The following is an 18,960-nucleotide window of genomic DNA, read 5'->3' on the forward strand; positions in this document are numbered from 1 at the left end:
ATTTCCAAGCCTGATTCTGAAAATCATTGCTGGGACCCAAACGGGGAGAGGAAAAAAACTAATTCCAGTAGATATTCCTCTGACCTCCACATTTTTAAATAGTACACACACACACACACACACACACACACACACACACACACACACACACACATCAACTGAATGTAAACTTTAAAAAGTTAAGAGAGCATTTCAATAGTTTACTTGATGATAAAATAGGAGAATGAGTGAGCTTAGATTGGTCAGTTTATCATCAGAGGTAAATACAGAAATTGAATAAAAATACAATTAAAGAATGATCAGATAATTTTGAAACTATCCTAATACCAAATTATAAGTCACAAAAATTCAAGAAAGTTTAAAGAAACATTGAGACTTACATGGGAGGATGGTGGTGACAGCTAGAATGAATTTAGGGAGTGGGTTGAATATTATTAAAAGTATTGTATGAAATTCTCAAAGAGTTTGTAAAACATTTACAAAAAGACATAAAAATATCTAATAAAAAGAAGCAGAAAAAACTATACAATGTTATCGAAACATAAAAAAATGAATACGGTCAGGTCCAAGATGGGCAAATGACATGAAACAAATTCAAACCAAATAGTCAAGATCACAGAACATATAATTATCATAAGAGATCCTGATATCAGAATGGCAAAAGAAGCAAAGAACACAAGAGACATTTCCAGCAATGCTAATAGCAGTCTTCCAAGAAAAATCTACAAGACACAAGAGACCAGGGTGACCAGATAAAGGAAAACAAGAAAACACTCTACAAATGTCAACAACAGTGTTGTTCAGAAATGAAGCATATAAAGATTTTCTCAGAAATACAGTAGCAGACAAAGTTCATCACAATAAGCTCAGGAAATGCTGTGGTGTTCTTGAAGCTGAAAGAAAAGGCTGATAATGAGTTACATGAAAATATCTCCCTGTAGAAAAAATAAAAGTAGCTCACTAAAGCAATACAAAATTAGATGATACAATAGTGTGGTGATGGTACACAAATTCTATCTTTAGCACAGATGTTGCAAGACAAAATAATCCCATAATAATTTGTCCACTGACATATATGTCTAAAAAGTCATAAATTATAACATCAAAATCTCAATACAAGGGGAGGTAGTCATGGAGTGGAGTAATATGGAAGATACTCTTTTTTTTCAAAAAAAAAAAAAAGATTATCCAGCAGGTGCTGTGGTCCACACTTTTAAATGCAGCACTTGAGAGGCAGAGGCAGGTGAATGCCTGAGTTCATGGGTAGCCTGGTCTACAAAGTAAACTCTAGGATAGTCAAAGTAACACAGAGAAACCCTATTTTAAAGAACCAAAAAGTTCATCCAATCAAAGTTGATGCCTGACCCAGCCAAGGGCAGTGTCTGGGACAATTTGGGAAAGAACTGACTGATAGGAAGGTTTCCAGGGTCTTAATTTTGAAATTCAAAATACTCACCAACAAATGACTCACAGAAGCTAGCAGCCAACACCCTGTGATGCCTTCTCTCCTGTTAGAATAAAATCTATCTATTTTGATGGATAGTATTTCAAGGTTTTAAGGATGGACTCACCTGCTTGTGCCAATGTCCTCAGGACTAGGAAGAGGCCTGGGAAGAAAAACTCATGATGAATGACCTTTGTTTTTGCAGTAGCCTGCCCTCTTACATCTGTGTCCCTGTTGGGCCTCTGTACATTAGAATTAGATCTTAGTTAAGATGAACTCATGCACTAATATAAAACATGGAGGCCAGTGTTTCTGCTGTAGATAGATTTGGCCTCCCAGGATGATATTTCCACCCTCTTATTCCACACCATCTATTCCCAGCAGGACTCACCAGTACAGACCAGGTTTAGGAGCACAGACGGCATGGTGCTGCTTTGGCTGACAAGAGGCAGAACCAGAATAAAACTTAATATGGGATGTGAAAGGCTTGAGGCATCTACTTGACCACAGTACCAAAAGCTTACCAACAGAACATCCGCCCTCACTGCCACTTTCATTATTATTTGTGTGTGTGTGTGTGTGTGTGTGTTTGAGTATTTTTCTATAGCCCTGGATATACTGGAATGCATTTTGTAGAGCAGGCTAGGCTGGTTTTGAATTAAAAGCCCCACTCGCATCTGCCTCCCAGGTGCTTGGATTATAAGTGTGGATTCTCTTACCAGGTAGTAAAAGACTCTGCTTTTACCATTGCCTTGTTGCCTTGTTGAACCATAGCTTTTTGATTATTGTTCAGACTTTACCTTTTCAGAAAAAGTATTTGCCATGACTACTTCCTTGCTTCAAAATGGTTAAATCTGAGCCGGGCCGTGGTGGCGCACGCCTTTAATCCCAGCACTCGGGAGGCAGAGGCAGGCAGATCTCTGTGAGTTTGAGTCTAGCCTGGGCTACCAAGTGAGTTCCAGGAAAGGCTCAAAGCTACACAGAGAAACCCTGTCTTGAAAAAAAAGGTTAAATCTGATTATTGTACTCAAACTTTTGATGTGTTCTTTTGCTTTTTATATCTGAGACTCAGTGTTTCCTCTGGCTTTCGATTCAGCTTGACCAATAATTATTATTTATATTGTAAGAGCAATCCAAATTGTCATTAAAAATGATTGTACTGCTAGTATTCCAGTTTCAGGTTACAGTTATTCAGTTTCTTAATTAATCATGTATGTAATTACAATAATAAAATACCAATTTTTAATAATAGAACAAACAAAGCAATTAAGTTTTTGCTTTATTTGAAATTTGTTTTAAGAAGTTGAAAAAAATATCAAAAAATGGAGAATATCTCATGCTCATGTATCAGTAGGAGTTGCATAGTAAAAATGCCCATCCTATCAATAGTAATCTAAAGAATCCCATCTAGTTAGTCATATAAAAATTTCAACACAATGCTACACAGATCTTAGACAATTTCAGCTTTAATGTAAACCCACAGAGAAACTGACAGGATAGTTAAACTATCATGTACACTTACAGAACTGCTGGAGGTCTCACCACTCCTAACTTCCATTCATTCTGTAGACCTACATTAATAAACACACCACAGTATTGGTACAAGACAGACACATTCATCCATGGAATGAAACTGAAGACCCAGACATAATTCCAAACATCTATGCATACCTGATATTTGATAAAGAAACTCATAACATTCACTGGAAAAAAGACAGTATCTTCAACAAATAATTTTGATCAATCTGGGTGGCTGCATGTAGAAAAGTGCAAATATCTTCATACTTACCAATTGCAACAAAACCAAAAACAATTATAACATTCTAAAGATGTACATATTTTCCTTTTAGATACATAGAAATGTAGTTCTCACAACTGAAGGGAAAAAAATCCTTTGAATAGCATCAAACAAACACCAATAAAAACTCCAAAACAAAAAAAAGTAGAGAGAACAGATGATTATGAGGTGTCCAGGCCTAGCTGATCTATTACAACAGAACTCATGCATCTCAGGTGCAGGCAACATCTTGCAAGCAGGGAAAGAAAGATTGTAATAAATAGAACAAGAAGAAGTTTGTTGTGAGATGGCATCTGCTAGAAATGTAAATATAAAATCATGTAAATATAAATAACATTATACACATTAATCTGATTATATTCATAAAATTAGGAATATATGTAGATTTTTTTTGATATAAAGAATTCAGATTTTTTTTATTATTGGAAATACAGTATACAATTTATGGACAAAAATAAGGACAAAAATACATGAAAACCAATGATTGCAGGATTAAACATTTACTATATAATATATTTATATCAGATAAGAAAAATTTAGTACTAATGCATTGCACTTTTAGTCACTGACTCATTTGAAGATTTTTATTCTCTCTTATTTCAAGATAGTTTAAAATTCATAGATGTATCTCTATCTTTCACTCAGTATATTTTAACATATGATAGTACAACCACAGAATAAGTCATTTTGATTTGAAAGTCATAACTTTATCTCCTGCTTTTTTAATTTGAAGAGTCAAACTTTAATGTCACTTTTTTTTGCTTTTTAGAACTTTATTTCAATGTAACTATATGCATAAGAAATACACTCATATTGGTTAATAGAATGCAATTATGTTTAACTTATCCTACACAATCTTGGCCAGAAACTTGGTACATGGTTTACATTTAAAAAAAAAAAAAAGAACAAAAACTACAATCTGGTTTATTTCTAACTATTACAAATGTATAAAAGATTCTCCATTAACGCTGCTGATAGCAGCAGAACCTTGAGAAATATACCTTTGGTTTGCCTCAGAAAAGGAATGCATATTGCACTGTAAAGTTTATAAAATTGGCGCAAAACATTGTGGTAATGTTACAATACCAGTTTTAAGAGTTCAGTAACTAATGGGGAGCCAATGAAATACATGCAGAACTGTAAAAGCGATCTCACTTAGCCAGCTGTATGCGTAGACTGTAAATCTACATTCAGATCATTTCTGAACTAAGACTATCAGCTCAGTTTATCTGTTGAGGCCAACCAGGAAACCCTAGAATATACCTTGATTATTGCAAAAAACAAAATAGGGGGAGGGGTTTCTTCAGCATTTCAGTCCACGAGTAACAGGATCCTAACAGGCAAAGTCTTCTCTCACTGTCAACACAGAATGAACTGCTGCTGGAGGTCAACTTGGGCTTTAATTTGCATTAGCACTTACATGCATAGTAGTCCAAGTTGTTGACCTCATGACTTTAAAAAGTAACTCTAAAAAAGTAAAATGGCCTTTCTCAGAAGACTAAAGAAAGACATCCAGCCACAGTTGTAAAAAATCTCATCAAAACAATGTACCCTTTTATGAATTACGCCTCAATTTAAAAAAAAGTAGCCCCAAATAAGAAGCAGTTCTGAAAAAGAAAATATAACTTAAGATATTTGAAAAAAACAAGGTGAATACAGGTTCAAAAATAATTAATATACATTTTCCTAAGGCTACCTAGAATTAGGCTTTAAAGAATTCTACCATTTCAAGTTTACCACTAGTTACTAGATACCAATTTACAAACAAGATGTTCACTTTTTTTGTTCCTTTATCAAGAGAAAAATCTACCTTCAGACTCTGAGGGTGGTGATGGGGAGGGACTAGAAAACAAGATTCAAATAATCCCATGCAAATATCATATTTTTCAAATGGAAGAACTCCAAACTGCACTAGAAGTTCCAATCACTAAGACACTTTCCATTGAAATGATTTAAGTACAACTACATGGCACCAAGGTTTAGGCCTAATAAAGGCCTGACAACCAAGTCCTTGTTTTCTGGAAGAAAGGCCTCAAAAGTCCCACTCAATTCCACATAACAATGCTTCAAAGATCAATTAGGTTTTCATTTCCTTAATATTTTTGTTTTTGACTTCTAATCTTAAAGACTAGATTAAAACTTAGTTCAATTCCCAGAAGCATTGCTTCCCTTTGCTCTATGAAAGAGTCCACCAAGACCTCTTCCTCAAAAACTATCTAGCCCCAGCCTCCAGCCTGTGCTTGTGATGCATCTTTCTCAACATCCTGAAAAGGTAATGTAGGTAAAATATGCTCATAAACATTAAAACTAGTTGTTAGAAAGACATAACTAGCTTTATAATTTAAGTTTTAAAACATAAATACTTGCAGCTTGATCTGCACTGACAATGATTGTCGGAGCCTAGAATTCAACATTTACAAATTCTCATTCACACACACAAAACACACTATTATCACACAACTTGTGTCTTGAGAGAATCTTCTGCTTTTTAAATCTTTGGCCTCCCAGTCAATCCCAAGTTCAACCAACTTTAACTAAAACTTCACTCAGAATTTCACCAAGCTTTTCACCCACACATTAATGCTTGTCGTATCTTTCATCAACTGTCAAAATCTGAAGTCTGCTCAGAGATCGCCAGGTAAAAGAAAATAAATGAAATACACAGAGGTTATTTCAAAACAGAACATGACCATCAAAAAAAAAAAAATGTCACGATCCCGATTGGGATCATCCTTTGTTTACTACCAGTAAGAAAAATCCCACATTGGACTATTTCACACTCCGGCATTGGCCAAAGGACACGAGAGCTAGTTCTGGAGCATGCAGTTTCTCACACAGGTGTCCCCAGAGGAACACCAGGGACAAAGTCACATGAGGCCTCTCCCGTACAGAGGCTGTCTCACAGGGGCAGCGAGGACACCCACTAGTTTGTGGAGATCCCTGAGAAATTATGATTCTTAAAATCTGGACTGTACATAATTCACATCAGCCCTGTTCAGGTACTCACTGGAGGAAAGATGCAGCTGTTTGCCAGAACTCAACACTCCACTCTAGATCAGCCATGTGGCCATGATGGCTTTCTCACAAGTGATATTCTCTAGGTTAAAGGATAATTATGTTGGGCTACAGATTTGCTATTTCCAAGGATGACTTGGAGTTCATCATTCATCACTTGATTTGAGTAACCATCCCAACATCAACCATCTATTGAAAAAATAAACTCTTCAAAGAATGACTTCTCACTCTGTAAGAAATAAGCTAGAAACAGCAAAGTAAAAAAAAAAATTCTAATGGCTGATACTGAGATTAACTTGTGTTCAGTATGGGATCTAGTGGCTTACTGCAAAAACCAGACCCGGAGAGCTGTAGAATTACACATATGCTCACCATCAAAATAACTTACATGAAACTGCTTCTGGCATAGATCAAGAGGTTAAGATTAAAAAAATAAAAACAATGGATTGAACCTGCATGTTCCATTGCTCATAAACTTGCACACACTATTGTTCTGCAAAAAAGACAACTGCAGCAAAGAAAAATGGCCCTTTTGCAAACAAGCCTAAAAGTAACCCCCCAAAAGAAAAAAAATATGTAGATATTTAAAAGTAATTAAAAATAAAGATGAATTTGAAAGAAGAAAATGGCCATATGTGAGAGGTTGAGAGGAGTAAGGAAAGAAAAATGGTTTAATTATGATTTATTTGAAAAAGTATATTAATAAAAGTTTTAAGTTTAGAAATGTAGATTAATACATAAGAAAAAAGCCTAATAATATAATAAAATATTGCAGAAACTAAATATATATATATTTATATGCATAGTACACTCCTAGGATTTCTGTCCTATTTCAAATATTCCCACTTTTTTGCAGTGTTTTGCAGCTTCTTGTCCTCTGACAGAATCTTCTAGAAATATACTATTGATGTTTCATATCTACGTTCATTGTCAAGAGTAGTGTGTGTCCTACTGAAATAACGAATACGTGCTGTAGAGTCAGGAAAGAGCCGTGTAAAATAAAAATATCTGAAAATGTGCAAAGACAAGTTGTCAAATTGTACATATTAAACATTCTCAGATATTTCCATGTCAACCATTCAACAATGAAGTGAAACAACAAGACATAAAAATACATTTCTGGTGTTTTTGTGAAGAATCATGAGTGTACAGGGCTAGAGAAATCACTTACACATTAAGAGTGTGTTCTGAACTTGCAGAGGAACCAACTTCAGTTCCCAGTGGCCACAACAGGAGGCTCACAACTGCCTGTGACTCCAGCTCCAGGGGATCCAACCAATGCCCTCTTCTGCCCTTACAAGCACCAGAACTCCCATGCACAGATTCACCCACCATTTAATCAGTGTGTGCTCTTATACTATGCTAAAGGAGACTCCCCTTTTACAATTGCCTTTTGCCATTTACCAAGGACCATAGCTTGGTTTGTGTATCAGACTAATTGTGGCCTCAGAAAATACCCTGTGTTTATATTTGTGGAATAGCTTGAGTAATATTGGCATCAACTCTTTGAAATTCTGGTAGAATTGTACACTAAATCTATTTCTTTTTGCTGCGGAGATATTTTATTGACTGCTTTGATTTCACCTAAATTGCTTATCTAATCTTCCTTTAATCTTTATTCTTTATAAGTGTTGTGGATAGAGATAATTATCCATTTCTTCTAGATTTTCCAATTTGGTGCAAAACAGGTTTTTAAAATATGTCCTTATGATTCCTTTGATTTACTTTTGTCTATTTTTTATATCCCATGTTTGTGTCTTATTTCTTAATTTAGATATTCTTCCTATGGTTTAGTTAAATTGGATAAGGGTTTGTGAATATCATTGATTTTTTCGGATGGCTAAAATTGTTTTATTGTTTCTTTGTATTTATTTTGTTTGTATTGCATTAAATTCTACCATGAGTTTGATTATTTCTTGCCCTCTACTCCTGCTGGGTGTGATTTATCCTTTTTGTTCTAGAGCTTTCTGGTGTTGCTGTTAACTTCCTTGTATTATACCTCTCCAATATTTTATTTAGGTACTTAGTGATCTGACCATATGTTTGGGTATATCCATTATGTATGTAACTGTGACCTGTAATCATGTTTGTATCTATTTTTCTAGCACGTATTATCTATCATCTATGAATCTATTTTTATCTATCATATATCTAGTCATCTTTGTATTTTTTTATGTATGTATGTATGTATGTATATATGTATGTATCTATCTATCCATCTATCATCTATCTCTATATCTATCTACCTACCTATCTATCTATCATCTATCTATCATGTAATATCTGTCTATTTTCTGTATACATACATATATACCTATTAACTATCCATCATCTTTTTCTCTTCTCTTCATTCTATCAATCAGATGATCTGCCAGTCAATTATTTATGTATTTGTGATTTATTAATCTATCATTCAATCATCTATTTTTGCACATCTTTCTTCTACCCATTATCTTTTTACCTCTGCTTGTCTGTCTGCCTATTATATTCTTTTAAACAGCTCTAAATATCATGTTTTTCTGTATATTCACAACTTATTTTTCTTTTCAAAGTAAGCACAGTCTTGAGGATTTCCATGGAGTTTTCAGTCCCTCCGTCTCCTCTCAAGAATTTTCATTCATCATGTAACCAAGACAGTATTCCATTGGTTGAAGAGAGGCAACCAAGCTTCACAGTTCCAGACACAATTACAGTCACCTTAGCAGAATGCTATGGAGATTAGACTATCCTTGTCTGCCACTAAAATAAGTTAGTATTTCTGTTAAGAGATAGTCTAGCATTTGTGGGAGTCCTTTCTTCCTTGATAACTCGTTTTCATTAAGGACTCACTGGGACATAGGAAGGTGTTTTCTTGTGGGTTCAAATGCTGATACAGCTGTAGTCCAGTTAGCTTCCTATTTGCATGCATTCAAAACCACAGGTACTTGTGAGGCAGTAGGACCTACAGGAGGTGTGAGGTCTCAGTTACTGACCACACATTTCTAAATTTGTTACTTCACATGCAAAATAAGCAGTTCCTTTTTGAAATACTTAGTTGGTCTTGTGGGGAATTGCAGTAGAAACAAAGAATCCTTCTGTTTATATTTCCAGCATGAAAGGAGGATTTCCCTAAAAATTTCTAATGTTTCTCAAATTCCTGTCTCTTTTTTCTCCTTATATTTAGCCTAGGTTATACCAGAATTCAGTCATGGAGCATATGCTAGCTTCAAACTTGAGTTAATTCTCTTCAATCCTGCCCAATTCTAGGAATGTAGATGCTCATTCTAACACTTGTCTGTAAACATTTTTATCTTTATTTTTATTTTTAAAGGAGAAATGGTTTGTTTCACTTACAGTTCCTTCACCCTGGGTGAATCACAGGAACTGTCACTTGAGAGACAGTTGTTTAATTTGGACCCACAATTAAAAATCAGATCAAGAAGTATTTCCTTGTACTGAACTGTTTACTTCACTCTTAAAGATTTAAGTACTACCTACTTAGGAAATGATGCCACTCTCTAAATGTTGGGCAGGTCCCTTCACACCAACCAAACTAAACAGGAAAATCCCCCCATAGACATGCCCATATGCAAACTCTCTGTGATTTATGCAACTCTTAGACGCTAGAAATTATTCTGTATTCTGGCAAGTTAATATTTTAAATTAAATTCACACTAGGAGATATACCAAGATAATACTCGCATTTACAATTGCCTAAAATATTTAGAACCACATGCTACACCTCTCTTGAGAATATTCCTGAAGGAATATATTATCAGCACACCATGGATACAGTTGCATATTCATGTCTGTTGATCCACTAGGTAATCCTGGCTGCTGTGAGTTCATTTGTAGTATTGCCTTGTCATATTCAGAGACCAGACTCTCACTGTACTCCTTCCCATCTTCTAACTCTTATGCTCATTTCAAAACTTTCTTTTGTGATGATCCCTGAAGCTGGAGGGGTCATTGCAGATGTTCCAAAAGGCCGTTTGTCTCTATATCGTGTTTTAGAACCCTTTGGCTGATGTGTCTGAGAAATATTTCAATTTTTCTTGGAAGACTTTATATCACTACCACCACTACTCCTGCTGGTTTCCTTTCTACTTTTAGTTTGTTCTCTCTTCTGCTTTCCTGTTACATACTCTTTTTACCCACCATCCTTTATTCTCCACCCTTTTATTCTCCTCTTCTCTGTCACATCTGTCACTACAAGTCTCATGGATCATTGTAAGAGATGGCATTAGTCCTATCTTTCTATCTTTCTCTTTCACACACACACATAGACACACAAACACACACAGTATAACATATATGTGTAAATATGCCATAAAGAAACTCTACACTTTGTTAGCTAACCTAAAAATGAATAAAAACTAAAAACATAGAAATATAATTTTTAATTTTTATTCCACATAATTAAATATGTGTTATTTATCTTTCTGAAATGTGCTCTTATGATAAACTATGATTTCCATTTGCATCTATTTTCTTGTAAACTTTCTATTTAAGTTTTCATTATGAATACATGTTGAGAAAACAAAATATTTGTGCCCACTGATCACTAGAGAAACCAGGAATGTTAACCATCCATGCTTGTCTTTTCAAAAAAAGAGATGTATAGCCTGAATTTTTCCTGGAGTTATGGGAATTAAATGTGATTAATACCTTGGTGATCTGTGTTGTCTGAAGGCTCAGATCCTATTAATCTCCTACAAGCAGGTTCAGAAGCAGCTAATAGTCTATATATTCACTGTTTTCTCTGAAAGATCAGGACATATCAAGCTCCAAAAATGAGGACTGCAGAAACTTAATAGTCTTTGTGTCCTTTACATTATCTGCACAGCATGGTACTCCCTCAGGGTCCAAGAACCAGGACCAGAGTTGGCTAATAGTTCAAATGACCGCTAAGCTATTTGTGTGATAGAGAACACACAAGAGTCTACCCAAGGCTCTTATCCCAACACAGGTAGCCTATCTCTACAGTATATCTTTTGGAACAAACCATGTTCTGACATTAGATGCCATTATACTTCCTATTGCACTAGGGATTGCATTATATCAGGATTTTTCCCTCAAAGTGTACTGTGTTTCAATACACTTAAACTGCTTGGTGTCAGACTTCAGAAGTTTGTTCCACTGGGGACAACTAAGTCATGCTGAAACGTGTTTCCTTCTTGCCTTTCAAGTTTAATTTCTTTGCCACCCATAACATTTGCAAGGATCCCCACAGCTGACAGCCAGTGTGAAGTGCTCAGTCCTCAGTGAAGGGTAAAACACTTTTCTAGTGTAGGGCAAATCCTATAATGCTATGAACATAGTTGAGCATGTGCCCTGTGGTATGATTGAGTATTCCTTGGATATATGTCCAAGAGTGATATACCTGGGTTTTGAGGAAGGTTGATTGCCAATTTCTGAGAAAACGCCACACTGATTTCAAAAGTAGCTGTACAAGTTTGCACTCCAACCATCAGTGGAGGAGTGTTCCCTTTTTTCCACATCTTCTCCAACATAAGCTGTCTTCTGTGCTTTTGCTTTTAGCCATGCTGACAGGTGTAAAATGATATCTCAGAGTTGTTTTAATTTTCATCTTCCTGATGATTAAGGATGCTGAGCAATTAATTAAATGTCTTTCAGCCATTTGAAAGTCTTCCTTTTGAGCATTCTCTGTGTGTAGCTCTATAGCCCATTTCTTAATTGGATTGTTTGTTATTTTGAAGCCCATTTTCTTGAATTCCTTATATATTTTTGAGATCAGTCTTATGTCAGAGGTGGAGTTGGTGAAGATTTTTTTCCCATTCTGTAGGCTGTCCTTTTGTCTTATTTACTGTGTCCTTTGCCTTACAGAAGCTTCTCAGATTCAGGAGGTCCCATTTATTAATTGTTTCTCTCAGTGTCTGTGCTACTGGTTTTATATATAGGAAGTAGTCTCCTATGCCAATGCGTTCAAGACTACTTCCTACTTTCTCTTCTGTCAGGTTTAGTGTAACTGGTTTTATATTGAGGTCTTTGATCCAAATGGACTTGAATTTTGTGCATGGCAATAGATATGGATCTATTTGCCATCTTCTACATGTTGACATCCATTTAGGTCAGCACCATTCTTTGAAGATGCTTTCTAATTTTGTTTGTCCAGTTTTGACTTCTTTGTCAAAAATCAGGTGTTCATAAGTGTGTGGTTAAATGTCAAGGTCTTCAATTCAGTTTCATTGGTCCACATGTTGATTTTTATGTCAATACCAAGCTTTTTTTTATTACTATATTTCTATAGTAGAGCTTGAGGTCAGGGATGCTGATATCACGAGAAGTGGCTTTGTTTACATTCTTCTTTTAGCTATCCTGGTTTTTCTGTTTTTCCAAATGAATTTGAGTATTGTTCTTTCCAGGTCTGTGAAGAATTGTGTTGGAATTTTGATGGGGATTGCATTGAATCTGTAGATTGCTTTTGGCAAGATTGCCATTTTTACTATGTTTATCCTACCTATCCATGAGCATGGGAAATCTTTCTATTTTGTGGTATCTTCTTTGATTTCTTTCTTCAGAGACTTAATATGCTTGTCATACAGGTTTTTCACTTGCTCAGTCAGGGTTACCCCAAGGTATTTTATATTATTTGTGGCTATTGTATAGTGTGATGTTTCTCTGATTTCTTTCTCAGCCTATTTATCATTTGTATATAGGAGGGCTACTGATTTTTTGAGTTAATCATGTATCCTGCCAAATTACTACAGGTGTTTATCAACTGTAGGAGTTCCCTGGTAGAATTTTGGGGGTCACTTATATATACTATCATGTCATCTTCAAATAGTGTCCTCTTGAATTCTTCCTTTCCAATTTCTATCCCTTTGATCTCCTTTTGGTTTCTTATTGCTCTAGCTAGGACTTCAAGTACTATGTTAAATAACTGTGGGGAGAGTGGACAGCCTTGTCTTATTTCTGGTTTTTAGTGAAATTGCATTGAGTTTCAAACTATTTAATTTGATGTTGGCTTTTGGCTTGCTGTTAATTGCCTTTATTATGTTTAGATATGTTCCTCGTAATCTTTTTTTTTTTTTGGTTTTTCGAGACAGGGTTTCTCTGTGTAGCTTTAGGCCTTTCCTTTAGCTCACTTTGTAGCCCAGGCTGGCCTTGAACTCACAGAGATTCACCTGACTCTGCCTCCTGAGTGCTGTGATTAAAGGCGTGTGCCACCAATGCCCGGCCTGTTCCTGGTATTCTTGATCTCTCTAAGACCTTCATCATGAAGAGGTGTTGGATTTTGTCAAAGGCCTTTCTGCCATCTAAGAAAGTGATTATGTGGTTTTTGTCTTTCAGTTTGTTTATATAGTGTATTACATTAACAGATTTTCATATGTTGAACCATTTTTATATCTCTGGAGAAGCCTACTTGATCATGGTAGATAATATTTTTGATGTGTTCTTGGATTCGGTTTGCCAATATTTTATTGAACATTTTTGCATCAATGTTCAAGAGGGAGATTGGTCTGTAGTTCTCTTTCTTTGCTGCATCTTTGTGTGGTTTGGGTATCAGAGTAACTGTAGCCCCATAAAAGGAGTGTGGTAACATTCTTTGTTTCTATTGTGTGGTACAATTTGAAGAGTATTAATATTAACTCTTCTTTGAAAACCTGGTCAAATTCTGTGTTGAAACTGTCAACTGCTGGGCTTTTTCTTTTTTGGTAGGGAGACTTTTAATGACTCTTTCTAATTCCTTTGGGGTTATTGGTCTATTTATATTGTTTGTCTGGTCTTGATTTAACTTTGGTATGTGGTATCTGTCCAGAAAATTGTCCATTTCTTTTAGATTTTCCAATTTTGTGGAGTACAGGTTTTTGAAATATGACTTGTTGATTCTTTGGGTTTCCTCATTGTCTGCTGTTATGTCTCCCTTTGCATTTCTGATTTTGTTAACTTGGATGTTCTCTTTGCGTTTTGGTTAGTTTGGATAAGGGCTTGTTTATCTTGTTGGTTTTCTCAAAGAATCAACTCTTTGTTTCATTTATTTTTTGTTTTGTTCTCTTTGTTTCTATTTTATTGATTTCAGCTCTCAATTTGATTTTTTTTGTATTTATTCCTCCTGGGTGACTTTGCTTCTTTTTGTTGTAGAGTTTTTAGCTGTGCTATTAAGTCACTAGTGTGAGATTTCTCCAACTTCTTTATGTGGGCCTTTAGTGCTATGAATTGTCTTCTTAGCACTGCTTTCATAGTGTCTCATAAGTTTGGGTATGTAATATATTCATTATCATTGCATTCTAGGAATTCTTTAATTTTCCTTCCTTCCTTCCTTCCTTCCTTCCTTCATTCCCTCCCTCCCTCCCTCCCCTCCCCTCCCCCCTCCCTCCCTCCCTCCTTTTCTTTCTTTCTTTCTTTCTTTCTTTCTTTCTTTCTTTCTTTCTTTCTTTCTTTCTTTCTTTCTTTCTTTCTTTGTCTTTCTTTCTTTCTATCTTGAACTCTTGGTGATTCAGCTGAGCATTTTTCAGTTTCCATAAGATCGTATGCTTTCTGTAATTTTTGTTGTTGAAATCTAACTTTAAGCCATGGTGGTTCAATAAAATACACGAAGTTATTCCTTTTTTTTGTATTTGTTAAGATTTGCCTTGTGACTGAGTATGTGTTCGATTATAGAGAAGGTTCTATGTAGTGCTGAGAAGAAGGTATATACTCATTTGTTAGGGTGGAATATTCTGTATATATATAAGGGCATTTGAGTCATAACATCTGTTAAGTTCCTTATTTATCTGTCAAGTTTTGATCTGGCAGAGCTGTCTAGTGTTTAGAGTTGAGTGTTGAAGTCTCCCACTATTAATGTGTGGGCTTCTGATATGTGATCAAGCTTTAGCAATGTTTCTTTTACATGTGTAGGTGCCCGTGTATTGGGGGCATAAATGTTCAGAATTGAAACTTCATTTTGGTGGATTTTTCCTGTGATGAATATGTAATGTCCTTCTTTACCTCTTTTGATTGATTTCAGTTTAAGTCTATTTTGTTAGATATTAGGATATTTATGCCAGCTTGCTTCTTAAGTACATTTGATTGGAAAGTCTTTTCCCAGTCTTTTACTCTGAGGTAGTGTCTGTCTTTGAAGTTGAGCTGTGTTTCTTTCATTCAGGAGAAGGATGGGTCATGATTTCTTATCCCTACTTTTATCCTCTGTCTTTTTATAGGTGAAATAAGACCAGTTATTGTTAATTTCTGCTAACTTTTGGTGGTAGTTTGTGTGTATTTCCCTTCTTTGTGATTTACTGCTGTGGGGTTATCTATTGCCTGTGCTTTCATGGATGTATCTGCCTTCTTTAGGTTGGAATTTTCCTACTAGTGTTTACTGTAGGGCTGGATTTGTGGATAGGTATTGTTTAAATCTCATATTGTCTTGGAATGTCTTATTCACTCTGTCTATGGTGATTGAAAATTTTTGCTGAGTATATTAGTGTAGGCTGGCATCCATGGTCTCTTAGTGTCTGCATTACATCTGCCGAAGAACTTCTGGCTTTCAAAGTCTCCATGGAGAATTTGGGTGTTATTATGATGGGTATAACTTTATATAACTTGGCCTTTTTCCTTTGCTTCTCTTAATATTCTTTCTGTGTTATGTAGGTTTAGTTGTTTAATTATTATGTGGCAAGGGGACTTTTTTGGAACATCTAGTCTATTTGGTGTTGTATAAGCTTCTTGTATCTTCATGGGTGTTTCCTTCTTTAAGTTGGCAAAGTTTTCTTCCATGATTTTTTTGAATATATTTTCTGTGACTTTGAGTTGGTATTTTTCTCCTTCTTCTATCTCTATTATTCTTAGGTTTGGCCTGTTCATAGTGTCCCAGTTTTCCTGGACATTTTGTTATGACTGTTTTTGGCTTTGGTATATTCTTTTGACTGGTGAGTCTCTTTCCTCTATTGTATCATCTACACTAGAAAATTCTCTTCCATCTCTTGTATTATTTTGTTTATGCTTGCATTTGTGTTTCCTGTTCATTTACTCTGAATTTCTATTTCCAGCATACCCTTCGTTTGTGTCTCTTTCATTGTTTCTATTTCACTTTTCAGGTTTTGAACTGTTTCCTTCACATGTTTAATTGCTTATTCGTTGATTTCTTGCATTTCTTTAAGGGATTTATTGGTTTCTTCCAATTTTTTGTTTTTCTTTTCCTCAATTTCTTCAACAGAATTTTTCATTGCTTCTATAAAGCTTCTGGCATCTTCATTAAGTTCTTTTAAAGGCTGCTTTTAAGTCGGGTGGTGGTGGTGCACGCCTTTAATCCCAGCACTCGGGAGGCTGAGGCAGGCAGATCTTTGTGAGTTCAAGGCCAGCTTGGTCTCCAAAGAGAGTTCCAGGAAAAGGCGCAAAGCTACACAGAGAAACCCTGTCCCGAAAAAACCAAAATAATAATAATAATAATAATAATAATAATAATAATAATAATAAAATTAAAGGCTGCTTTTCTCTGCTTCTTCTACATTGTGATTGATGTTGAGGTCTTGCTCCTGTAGAAGGTGATGCCATATAGCTATTTTTGTTGTTGTATGTATTTTTGCATTGATGTCTACCCATCTCTTCCTCCAATAGGTGTAAGATGTGCCTATGTCTGACTGAGCTGCTATTTGTCCAATCTGTGCTTGCTGTTTCTGTGTCTCAGGGGCCCCTCTGGGTCCATTCTTAGCTCTTGATCTAATTGGAGTTGGCAGATTCTGTATCTCAGGGAGCTGTTCTTGGTCCAATTCAAGCTAGCTGATTCTGAGGCTCATGGAGTTGCTCTTGGTCTTATCAGGGTTCTTGTTCCAGTCAGAGCTGGCAGATTCTTTGTCTCAAGAAGCCTCTCTTGGTCCAAAGAGAGTTGGCAGATTCTGTGTCTCATAAGACACTGATGTTGCAGGGTGATGAGTATTGGTTTGGGGTTTAGGGTGTGGGTCTTGTAGATTGCTGGGTCCAATGGGTAGTTTTGGTGGAGAAGCCTGCCTGTAGGAGATATCCCTGCTGACCAGCTTGTGGGGCAGATTTGGATGGAGGTTCCCTAAGACTGTCTATGTCCTAGAATTGGCGTCCTAGAAGTTTGTATACTTTTTGTACATATGAATTTTTCTTTTTTGAAATCAAGTTATTTTCTTAGTGTACAAAATAATGGGATCATGATATTTTCATAGTACACATTGTACCATGTTCTTGTCTTCTCCCTCTAATATCTTCTTCACTCTTCTTTTGCACCTCAGTTTTCTGCTGCCTTTTCCCAAATATCTCCTGTGTTCTTCTGATTTTACACCACAGGCATATAAATACAATTGTCTAATTTCACCATGAGAAAACACACATTTCATGTCACACATTCATATTTAAATCATGATTATGCCTTTGAAAGAAAATGTCAGATTCTTCTTTAATATCCTAACTTATTTCATTTACCTTGAGGATCCCCAGGGCTATACTTTTTTATTTTTATCCATGTGCATGTGTGTCTGTACGCTCACATGTGTGTTAGATACCCTCAAACGGGAGTTCTAGGTTGTTGTGATCCAGCACACATGAGTGAGAAGAACCGAACTCAAGCGCTCTGCTATAGCATAGCACTCTTAACTGGTGAGACATCTCTCTAGCCCTGTTCTCAGCAGTTTTGAAGCCATCACTTTTAGTCTGCATGTTTTGCACAGCTTAAAATTCAACGCTGGGTCTTATATAAGTTATCTGCGCACTCTACAAATGAACCACATCCCCAGCACTTTTTAGAAGACGTTTCCTTCTATGTAGCAAAGGCTGGTCTGTGTATTCAAAGTTGTCTATTGCTTAATGCCTGGAAATAGTCTTTGTGTCTTAAATATATTTTTAATGCCAACCCACCAAGTGCAATCAGCAAATGTGGTGTATCTGAAAAGAGATTAAATAGGAACAAAGAAAAACCAATATACAGGTGGTGTTTTTTGGTACATTTTCCTCTATTATCATGTAACTACATTATGGACTTTCTAAATTAATTCAATATCAACTTATTAAATTTAGATGGGCAAATGCATCAAGATGGTCTGACTGTCTAGAAACTCCCAAGGCCTTCAGAGCAGGGTGGTAGCTCTGATAATGGCTAATTCTCCAGCAGCAAGGCAAAATCACTAGATAATCTTAGAGCTGGATGGGACCTTTGACATTGTCCCAGCATTTTTTCAAACTGAAAGAGATGTTGAACTAGAATTTAAGCCTTCTAAATCTCCCCTTATGTATGACACCTTATCTTTTAAGGCCATCAGGTGAGTGTGATAAAAAATAAGTATAGAACTCACAATGTGAGGCATAATGTTCTATTTGGTTGTTTGATTTCTCTTTTGTTCTAACATCCATCTCTCCATCTTTCTCTCTATATCTATAAACTATCTATTTGTATGTATGTATGTATGTACCTATCATCTATCTATCTATCTATCTATCTATCTATCTATCTATCTATCTATCTATCATCTATCTATCTATCTATCTATCTATCTATCTATCATCTATCTATCTCTATCTTTCATTTATTTATCTGTTACCTATCTATGTAATATCCGTCAAATATCTACCATCATTTGTACTGTCTAGTCTATGTCAACTTGACACACAAACTAGTGTAGCCAAATTTCAAAGCAGTCTTATTTAATAAGAAACATGGAGCCAATTTGTAGGGGTGAAAGCCTTAGAGTTCAGGGAAATAATGAGAGCCACCACGTAATCTAAACTCACCACACTGTAGTGTGGTACTGCTGCCTGACTT

This window comes from Peromyscus leucopus, chromosome 1 (genome assembly GCF_004664715.2).
Source record: "Peromyscus leucopus breed LL Stock chromosome 1, UCI_PerLeu_2.1, whole genome shotgun sequence".
Lineage (NCBI taxonomy): Eukaryota > Metazoa > Chordata > Mammalia > Rodentia > Cricetidae > Peromyscus > Peromyscus leucopus.